Raw genomic sequence first — 8,068 nt, 5'->3', positions numbered from 1 at the left:
TGTCATATTGCAGCAGAACACCTTCACGCAGCAGCCCACGTTGTTGTGATTTGACGCCAGGCCAAAGACGATTTTTTGAGGTCAGAGTACGCCTGACAGGTGACAGTGGTCCCTCGCAACATGTAGTCGTCCAAGACTACTCCTTTTGTGTCCCAAAACAGGGTCAGCACAATCGTGCCTGCTGATGATTTCGTTCGGATTTTCTTGGTGGTGACGAATGGCATCATTCCTTACTTGCTCTCCGTGTTTCTGGTTGGTGGCAGTGGCCTTAGATTTCGTCCCCGGTGACTATTCTTGTATGGAAGGCATCACCGTCTTGTTCGACATGCCGTAGAGGTTCACACGCATCAACACATTTGTTTAAATTCAGGAGTCTGCTGGCAGGGCGCCTGTCTTGCAGACACTTTGTGAAATTCGAGCACATCACGTGCAATGTGGTATGCTGAACAATGACTGATGTTTAGAGCTACTGCAACGTCACTCACCAATTTTCCATCACAATGGCTTTAATGGCTGCAATGGTTTCTGGAGTCTCAATGTGATGTGCTCGACCTGGACAAGGAGCATTGGCCACGGATGTTGCACCCTTTACGAACTTCTGTGTCCATTCGTACACTTGCTTCCGTGACAAACATGGGTTGCCATACTTTACCTTCATTGTGCGATGAATTTTGACAGGTTTCACAACTGCACTGTGCAGAAACCGAACAACAGAATGCTGCTCCTAACTGGCATAGCCTGCTATTGGGCCAACCATTTTTATGCTGTTCCTGTGCCGGTGTTTCTGCATCATCCGCCCCTGCACAATGCTGCCATCTAGTGAATATCCGGCACACTGTTAGGAATATGCACCGCCGGGTACCCACCGGTGGTACAATGGGTACAAGCTTTCCCCTGCCTGGAGCTCGGCTTATCGAGGTTGAAATGCTTGGAAAACGGGTGTTTGACCCCACCTTGAGTAATCAGAAAATACCTTATGCCATGGTGCTCTTTGGCCATAGATGCCCTTGCACCATAAAAGTCGATAATCATCATCAGCATGTTAGGAACATGCCTACCAACTTGTAGGCTACTGGTGCCATCTTTCACTTATTTGTTAGTTTTGTGGTTTTCATTTGACTGACCATCACATTTGGTGTAGTAATTTGATTTCAGTTCAACTGATTTCATTTCAATTGCACAAGAGCAGTTTGGACAAAGAAAGACATGGCTAACGTTTAGTCGGCATGATGTGTAACAGAAGGCCGATCTTGCCATGCACTTCACCTCCAAGAAACCAAACATCATGATCAGAAAGAGTATTCACTAGATTATTGGTAAGGTACTCGGTAACACCATGGCTGTAACCTGTGGAAACCTGTTTCCCTCCTCCATTTCGAAGCGGCTCATCTTCATCGTCGACCGTCAGGGACAACACCGGTTGGGCGAGGTGGGAAGTCTCCCTCATGGGGGAAAGGGAGCGGCGACGGGAGCGCCACTTCGTAGGTTCCGCAGAATTCCGCGTAACCGGACAGAGTTTCTTCGGGATCCGGCCAGCATCACGAGCGGTTGCAGCCGCACGCTCTCGTCACCTTCCGCGGCAGGCGCACGGGGATCCGTTGTGCCTTGCCGCTGGACTTCTGGTTCCAGGCAGCAAAGTGAGTGCAGCAAACGTGCGCTCTGGTCGCCTTCCCCAGCAAATGCTAGGGAATGGCTTTGCCTCAAGCATGCGGCGCGCACGGGAAAACTTGGCCGCCATTGCTGGCGCATACAAATGTTCGCCGCCGATACGTGCGGGGCAAAAGGCTTTGTCCCCCGCTGTATTTCCACAAACCCTGCACCTCCTGTGCACGAGTCTGACGCTCAAGCCATGAGGCCACCACTGCTGATCCTACCAGTTTTAGTTCCCTAAAGGCTCTTCAACGTAGGACTATACAACAGGTCGAATCTCAAACAGTGACTAAAAACACCATATCATTTTTTGCACAGGTGATTAGTTATATTTTCAACAAAATGATGAGCAGACGATGGCAATGAATGTACTGATGGAAGGTGTCCAATATCCAGTTTTTGTCTATTTTCTTGTTTAACGCAAGGTGGCCTGCTCTGCTGGAGCCTCCTGGTCGGGAAGTGGCTCAGTCTGAGTCTCTGCCGGAACCCGCAGCTTCAGACCCAGGGACACCTGCGTAGCTGCTGAAAATGCATAGAAATTATTAAGGCACACAGTTGACAAAACACTACGTGATCAAAATACCATAGCAGTTTAATGCAGCAACAGTTTGGTCGGCATTTTATTTTTACCTACCAACTGGCCGGCGGCAGTACTCCCGTGAGGTAACTGTGCCGGCATGCTGGCACTCCCTCTTGGTCTGTGTTCCCACTGCACGTTTTTCATCCTAGAGGAAGGTGAATGTGTTATACCAGGCATGTGAGAGCAGAATATTTCCACTGCTGGAGAGATCAGTACAATAGAGCCAACATCATTCACCTCCAGGACCTTGCAGAACAGATCCCGTTCGAAATATTCAGCACATTATATAGGCATATGCACACTTGAAAGGAAATGATAATTTGTGAAATGGGAACTTATAAAGCTTAACCTAGCTACTGGCAAAAAGCAGCTGCTGCTTACAAGTAAACTTATCATGTAATAATTTTCCCACACTAGGGTGAGGTGTAGCATGTGTAGTGGACTGGCCTGTGGCACTAACTATGATGCTGGGAGCTGCTTCATTCCAAAGGGGTACGAAAACAGCAAAACCACTTAAACAATCAAAAATGCGCCATGTTAGCTACATGCAAAACAAGTAATGACATTCTTTGAAGGGATGAAGATGCCAAATTTTTGTGCATTCTTTGTTTCAGACATTATGCATTGCCTCAGGAAGCATAATACACACTGCATGATTCATGTATACCTGGTAAATTATTCATTATTGCGTTATTTACTCTGAATGTTTCGGTCGCTAGGCGCCAGTCAGAGACCGGGCTGTTCTACAACATCACAACCATGGAATCGGAATCTGGGATGGTCACATGGGCCTCTGAAGTTGTGACGCACACACCGAGTATTGACATTCACGTATTCGTGTCCAGTGGCTCTGATTTCGAAGACGTTTCCGCTTCAATCTACAACAAGAAGTTTGGCTGGCAGCAGTGAGGGGGATAAAGACGACTGCTTTGTTTGGAATTCGTTCAATCATTTCATGTTCGATATGCCGGCTTTGATAAAACCAGGTAGACTTTCCGACACCAATTAGACCAATTCTAATTGCTTTCAATGGTGCCCAAAAATCAATTGGTTCCGAACTGAACCAACTGGATTTTTTCCCAGGACTGCAGGGGGACATTCTGTGCTGTTCCAACATTTTGTAGCAAAAGCTACATTGGCCACAAACTCGCAATTTCGCCGTGCTCGCATTCCCACCGTGATCGCACTGCACCACGTGACAAACCGCGTGACGAACCACGTGACAACTAGCCGTACAACCAGACTAACCTGGAGTTGCAATCATACTTAACCAAGGCTAATCAAGCCATGCCTTAACTGTTGCTATGTATATCCTGGCATAGCCGAACTAAGCCACTGCCAATTTTTTTACAGGGGATTTGAAATTGTGAGAATTGCACAAATTTAGGGAAGTGAAGCCTGCATCACACAGAAGGAACATAAGCTTAACATCTGCACATCAAATTTTTGCTTTGACTTGTATACTCTATTAATGGGGCCCTCCTGCTGAAGCCAGTGGAGCTTGTCCATTGAGCGAAGTTATGTCATTTAATCACACTTGTGGTGATGACATAAAATGATAACAATATAGTAGACAAACCTGCTAGTATTTTTTTACAAAAACATTATTAGGTTCACTGTTGTGTGTTAATACAGAGCAACATGCAGATCCCAGTCAAGGCAAAAATTTCCAGCTGTGCATTTGGAACCTACTGGTCCTTCCAATTGGCTGACCTTTTTTTGTTTGCAGTGCTCAAGGCATTCCATATGGACAGTCTAGCTGAAAGCTTCCAATGTTTGAAACTACACCACTGAGTTTTATGATTGGCAAGTCTAATTTGTACCCAATTTTTCTCACTGGAACATCAGCCACTTGAAATCTCTGTAACCATATGTCCAACTGGAATCTCAAGAACCAGTTGCATTTACCCAACTATTTTTGGAAATTTCAGTTGGTTGCAAGATTCAAATTGGTGCAACCTCTCCCAATGTGAATTTTAGAAATCAACTGGGCAATCCAATCCAAATGGATTAACCAATTACATTGTTAAATCCAGTAGAGTCCGTTTGGATCCGACTGGCTGTCCAATAAATCCATTTGGATCCAATTGAAACCAAATGGAATTCCCAACTGGCTCGAATGTTGTTTTTTTTCACCAGGAATTAAAATGGTGCAAAACAGATGACGAAGCATGCAAAAACGAGGGCTGAATCTTCTACCTTTCGTTCTCTGCGTTCAGTTGCATGTGGCCATAGTATACAGCAAGTTCAGAACTGCAAGCTGTCAGTAGCATTCATGTTCTGTTGTGCTTGCTAGGCAGCCGGTGAAACAGTTTCATTCTCACCTTAGCCCTTGGATCAGCTACTTTGTACAGGCTGCGGGTGTTCTCAAATTGCAGTATATATTTTTGTACACTTTCATGTGGACACGCGCATGCATGACGTCGGCAGTGTGAAAAGCGCACTGCAAGCCTATGGTAGGTCTTCCATGACATTTCCACAGTATGCTTTAAGGTATGCTGAAAAATATCTGAGAAGGATCACAAGTATGGACCATCGCCCCTCATTTGGCTCACCGAAGAAAAAATTTCCTAGTGCATAGATAGCGAGGCGCCGGCAGGCAAGGCTGGATTTCAGTGTGTTTCATTCGAGTGCTTGTCCTCTGCAGCAAGGCTGTAGCATACAGATGTGATATTCAGCTTTCCAATAAGGGCGCCCTAGGCGTCGCCACGTTGCTCACTGGGCTGTTGTATGCACCCCGAGCTAGAGTGATGGATGCAGCAGTGGAACTGGTTTGCAACAGCTCAGAGAGGAGGTGTCTCGACATCTCCCTCGCCCGATGGAAAGGTCTATAGCTGGAAGGCAGCATGCCTACAGTTGAGCGGGACGTACCAATTTTTTTTCCACTTGCAACCTGCAGGAATCAATTCACGAATGCAGATATTGCAACTACAACAGCAGAGCCGATCAAAAGGGTCACAAAAATGATAATCAACAGCACAGCATACCATCTGATGAGCATTGTACGTGCAGTTTTTTTACAGAGATGTGGTGTTGAATGAAATAAGTCGGAGTGCGTCTGCTGCTTATATGATTTTGAGGATCCCTCGCAGCTTATGTGTACACTTCACGAGAGCACACAACGTACCAAAGGGCACACGCTCGCGTCATCACCAATGTATACGTGTGGGTGCGATCAATAGCTTGTTCTGCAGCCTGCACTTGCCCTTGACAACTTCACGTATATTCTTTCGCATCTACGAAGTTCTTTTCTATTGTTTAGTTTATGGGGGTTTAACATCCCAAAGCGACTCGGGCTATGAGGGACGCCGTAGTGATGGTCTCCGGAAATTTCGACCACCTGAAGTTCTTTGACGTGCACTGACATCGCACAGTACATGAGCCTCTAGCATTTTGCCTCCATCGAAATTCGACCGCCGCGGCCGAAATCGAACCCGCATATACGTGTGCTGTAACCAGACACAGCCACGTGCAATGTAGGAGAGAGCATCCGCCTTTCAGTAAAGGGTGGAAAAGCATAGAGTTTATGAAGGGGAAGTTGAGGCAGCCTGCACTTGCACGTTGCCGGTTGACTTGGGGCACCGGCAGGCTAGTTTACTTTTCCAGCCACGTTTCCAGTCTGTGCAAGTTTTGCCTCTGATTGGCGAGAGAGCTCCATTGCAGTTGCGTCATAGAAATGACATACCTGTGCTAATTTAATTTTTTTTGCGGAAGGCTTCTGGGACTTGCGATTTTCTCGGCAAGACAGCCACCTCTTTCGCACAGAAAAAACACTGGCAATGTTCCCATGGGATAAGCTATCCGTCTTGCTTAGTTTGCTATTTCCATGCTGAGTGTGCCTTCAGTTCGGTTAGTGATCGGAACAAATCCTCGACTGCTCGACAGGATGCTTGTTTTCCTGTATTATGAGTGCAGGATACCGGCAAAAGCACATATGCTTGAGTGATAGCCCTTATTCTAGAGGTTTCATGGTTTACAGTGCCACACTGCCCAGTCTAACCTTACTGCATGCATGGCTGTGAAGAATTTATTACATTGAAAGCTGCATTCAGCATATTCAGGAGTTGCCACCCAAATATATATATGTACAGTTGGGAGTAATATGATTTGGAACACAGGAGTGCGCGGCCCCTGTGCTTCACAAAGCGCTGTCACCGACAGCTGACAAGAATGGGCAGCACCAGGGGCATGCGCGGAAAGGGCAGCCGGCCATGCTTACAGGGCGTGCGCTTTTGCCGCTCATTCTCGGCAACAACGGTCTGCGAAGTGACAGCCATGTGCACTCTCTCATATTGCTTCTGTCTGTACTAGTGGCATGTGGAATATGAACAGTCAAAACAGGAGTTATGTCAGCACGCCCTAAGATACCATCACGTATCCTATAAACAACTAAGAACTTCAGCTGCACTGCATTATTGTACAAACAATAGAGACCAGGGTAATGCACTTTGATCTCCCACCATTTTGTCCGATTTCCACCCCACTGCTAAGTAAAGTAGACCTTAATCACATTCTTTTTTCACTATATTTTTTTTGTCTGCCTTCACGATTTTCTATTATGGATGACTGACTCACTTTATAAGGACATTTTTTCTCATGAACCAAAGTGCCCATATTAATGAGGTACCATACTATACGAAGAACGCCTGCTTACGAGTCATTTAACCATGCAGTTTGGGAATGTGCACCAAAGAATGCCTTCCTTACCAGGCACACATCCGAACTACCATCTTAGACGCAGCACTCACATTCAGTCACGGGAGCAGAGCCCAAATTGATGCCCTTTGATATACCCGGTGACATCCCAAGGTATTTCGTGCATCACCAGGACACCACATCATGGCGTAGCTGTGTGATGTGGACCGTAGTAGAAAGTACTTCACTGAGGAGAGATGCAGAACAGATCAAAAAGTAAGCTGAGCAGAGAAATGACAGGCAGAGTAAAATTTGCTTTCGTATTGGCTACATGGCTAGTAGCTATAGATTCAAGTTTCGGTGCATGTTGGTTCTGTTAAAAAATTGAAGCAAATACGTTTTTGTCTTCATCTCGAAAAACTCAAAATGTCATTTCTTGTTATATTTGAACAATTATTGGATAAACAAGAAATGAGGCTGTCTTTTTCTATCTTCAGCTACACAGAGATGCAAAACTACTGAATCGACATCGTATACAGGAAGTATGCAGGAAGCATAAAGCAGGGCAAATATTCTAATTCTGACCTCTCGAGAGACTCGCAAGCATTCTTTCATTGGTTAAAGCAGCAGAAGCAGCTGTGGCACTTGCATTGTCTGCACTGGGGGGAAAAAGCCTGAACGATGCCACAGTAGTGTAAACTGTTTATATAAAAAATAAAATGCAGTAACCTTGGAAACAAAACTCTGCGCCAATGGAATCATCACCATCCCACTCAAACGATGTCTGGAAATATAATTTTGCTTGTTAAAAAGAATAAATATTTTAGCTGCTGCATTTGATCACAGCTGTGTACATCTAAACTATATAAATGCCATGAGCACTTGTTCCAAAAATGATGTGTCTCAAGACATTGCAGCCCCATCTGCATTGTCAGTAGCTATGCAGCAAAAAACAGGATTGCCATATTAGGTTTTTTTTTTATTCGAGAAGTGTGCCATGAGGCATAAGTTGAAAAAGGAAAGGGGGGAAGGAAAGCACGGGATTGAAAGTTAAAAGGAGTGAAGAACCGTTGCGCTGAGGTAGTCGCAGAGGTTGTTAATGAAACGGTTGTCCATTGTCCACTTCACGAAGTCACTTTCGCGGTTCCACCGCAGGCCCACCTCCTTGAGGAGCCGTTTTCTGATAGCAGCCGTCGCTGGGCA

The 8,068-nt window shown here is 45.7% G+C and overlaps 1 long non-coding RNA gene across 1 annotated transcript; it reads right to left on the bottom strand.

Annotated features, from left to right (window-relative positions):
• Positions 1 to 7,080, bottom strand: LOC144106934 (uncharacterized). The gene is made up of 3 exons (XR_013309168.1): positions 6,979 to 7,080; positions 2,285 to 2,375; positions 1 to 2,172 (listed from the first exon to the last, which is right to left on the bottom strand). It is a non-coding gene; the product is annotated as an uncharacterized LOC144106934 (long non-coding RNA).
• Positions 7,081 to 8,068: the final 988 nt, after the last annotated feature.

This window comes from Amblyomma americanum, chromosome 1 (genome assembly GCF_052857255.1).
Source record: "Amblyomma americanum isolate KBUSLIRL-KWMA chromosome 1, ASM5285725v1, whole genome shotgun sequence".
NCBI lineage: Eukaryota > Metazoa > Arthropoda > Arachnida > Ixodida > Ixodidae > Amblyomma > Amblyomma americanum.
Note: the sequence above shows the minus strand (reverse complement) of the source record. Positions and strands in the feature narration are given on the sequence as shown.